The sequence below is a fragment of the Oncorhynchus keta genome, chromosome 1 (assembly GCF_023373465.1).
Source record: "Oncorhynchus keta strain PuntledgeMale-10-30-2019 chromosome 1, Oket_V2, whole genome shotgun sequence".
Classification (NCBI taxonomy): Eukaryota; Metazoa; Chordata; class Actinopteri; order Salmoniformes; family Salmonidae; genus Oncorhynchus; species Oncorhynchus keta.
Genome location: NC_068421.1, coordinates 85,919,427 through 85,921,926, shown reverse-complemented (window position 1 = coordinate 85,921,926; position 2,500 = coordinate 85,919,427). Strand labels below are relative to the sequence as shown.

At 44.7% G+C, this 2,500-nt stretch overlaps 1 protein-coding gene across 1 annotated transcript in view; it reads right to left on the bottom strand.

The window, feature by feature from the left end:
• LOC127907581 (phosphatidylinositol 3-kinase regulatory subunit gamma-like) overlaps positions 1-2,500 on the bottom strand; it is a 41,471-nt gene that overhangs the window by 17,066 nt on the left and 21,905 nt on the right. The window lies entirely within an intron of this gene.

Sequence of the window (2,500 nt, the reverse complement as noted above, 5' to 3'; positions counted from 1 at the left end):
TGCAGTGTGGTAACCTACCTCAGTGTTAGTGTCTAGTGTTTGTGTGTAGTGTGGTAACCTACCTCAGTGTTAGTGTGTAGTGTTAGTGTATAGTGTGGTAACCTACCTCAGTGTTAGTGTGTAGTGTGGTAACCTACCTCAGTGTTAGTGTGTAGTGTTCAGTGTGTAGTGTGGTAACCTACCTCAGTGTTAGTGTGTAGTGTGGTAACCTACCTCAGTGTTAGTGTGTTGTGTAGTGTGGTAACCTACCTCAGTGTTAGTGTGTAGTGTTAGTGTTAGTGTGGTAACCTACCTCAGTGTTTGTGTAGTGTAGTGGGGTAACCTACCTCAGTGTTAGTGTGTAGTGGTAGTGTGTAGTGTTAGTGTGTAGTGTGGTAACCTACCTCAGTGTTAGTGTGTAGTGTTAGTGTGTAGTGTGGTAACCTACCTCAGTGTTAGTGTGTAGTGTGGTAACCTACCTCAGTGTTAGTGTGTAGTGTTAGTGTGTAGTGTGGTAACCTACCTCAGTGTTAGTGTGTAGTGTGGTAACCTACCTCAGTGTTAGTGTGTTGTGTAGTGTGGTAACCTACCTCAGTGTTAGTGTGTAGTGTTAGTGTGTAGTGTGGTAACCTACCTCAGTGTTTGTGTGTAGTGGGGTAACCTACCTCAGTGTTAGTGTGTAGTGGTAGTGTGTAGTGTTAGTGTGTAGTGTGGTAACCTACCTCAGTGTTAGTGTGTAGTGTTAGTGTGTAGTGTGGTAACCTACATCAGTGTTAGTGTGTAGTGTGGTAACCTTCCTCAGTGTTAGTGTGTAGTGTGGTAACCTACCTCAGTGTTAGTGTGCAGTGTGGTAACTTACCTCAGTGTTAGTGTGTAGTGTTAGTGTGCAGTGTGGTAACCTACCTCAGTGTTAGTGTGTAGTGTTCGTGTGTAGTGTGGTAACCTACCTCAGTGTTAGTGTGTAGTGTTAGTGTGTAGTGTGGTAACCTACCTCAGTGTTAGTGTGTAGTGTTAGTGTGTAGTGTGGTAACCTACCTCAGTGTTAGTGTGTAGTGTGGTAACCTACCTCAGTGTTAGTGTGCAGTGTGGTAACCTACCTCAGTGTTAGTGTGTAGTGTTAGTGTGTAGTGTGGTAACCTACCTCAGTGTTAGTGTGTAGTGTGGTAACCTTCCTCAGTGTTAGTGTGTAGTGTGGTAACCTACCTCAGTGTTAGTGTGCAGTGTGGTAACCTACCTCAGTGTTAGTGTGTAGTGTTAGTGTGCAGTGTGGTAACCTACCTCAGTGTTAGTGTGCAGTGTGGTAACCTACCTCAGTGTTAGTGTGTAGTGTGGTAACCTACCTCAGTGTTAGTGTGTAGTGTTAGTGTGTAGTGTGGTAACCTACCTCAGTGTTAGTGTGCAGTGTGGTAACCTACCTCAGTGTTAGTGTGTAGTGTGTAGTGTTAGTGTGTAGTGTGGTAACCTACCTCAGTGTTAGTGTGCAGTGTTAGTGTGTAGTGTGGTAACCTACCTCAGTGTTAGTGTGCAGTGTGGTAACCTACCTCAGTGTTAGTGTGTAGTGTGGTAACCTACCTCAGTGTTTGTGTGCAGTGTGGTAACCTACCTCAGTGTTTGTGTGTAGTGTGGTAACCTACCTCAGTGTTAGTGTGCAGTGTTAGTGTGTAGTGTGGTAACCTACCTCAGTGTTAGTGTGTAGTGTGGTAACCTACCTCAGTGTTAGTGTGTAGTGTTAGTGTGTAGTGTGGTAACCTACCTCAGTGTTAGTGTGTAGTGTGGTAACCTACCTCAGTGTTAGTGCGCAATGTGGTAACCTACCTCAGTGTTAGCGTGCAGTGTGGTAACCTACCTCAGTGTTAGTGTGCAGTGTGGTAACCTACCTCAGTGTTAGTGTGTAGTGTGGTAACCTACCTCAGTGTTAGTGTGTAGTGTGGTAACCTACCTCAGTGTTAGTGTGTAGTGTGGTAACCTACCTCAGTGTTAGTGTGTAGTGTGGTAACCTACCTCAGTGTTAGTGTGTAGTGTTAGTGTGTAGTGTGGTAACCTACCTCAGTGTTAGTGTGTAGTGTTAGTGTGTAGTGTGGTAACCTACCTCAGTGTTAGTGTGTTGTGTTAGTGTGTAGTGTGGTAACCTACCTCAGTGTTAGTGTGTAGTGTTAGTGTGTAGTGTGGTAACCTACCTCAGTGTTAGTGTGTTGTGTTAGTGTGTAGTGTGGTAACCTACCTCAGTGTTAGTGTGTAGTGTTAGTGTGTAGTGTGGTAACCTACCTCAGTGTTAGTGTGCAGTGTGGTAACCTACCTCAGTGTTAGTGTGTAGTGTGGTAACCTACCTCAGTGTTAGTGTGTAGTGTGGTAACCTACCTCAGTGTTAGTGTGTAGTGTTAGTGTGTAGTGTTAGTGTGTAGTGTGGTAACCTACCTCAGTGTTAGTGTGTAGTGTTAGTGTGTAGTGTGGTAACCTACCTCAGTGTTAGTGTGTAGTGTTAGTGTGTAGTGTGGTAACCTACCTCAGTGTTAGTGTGTAG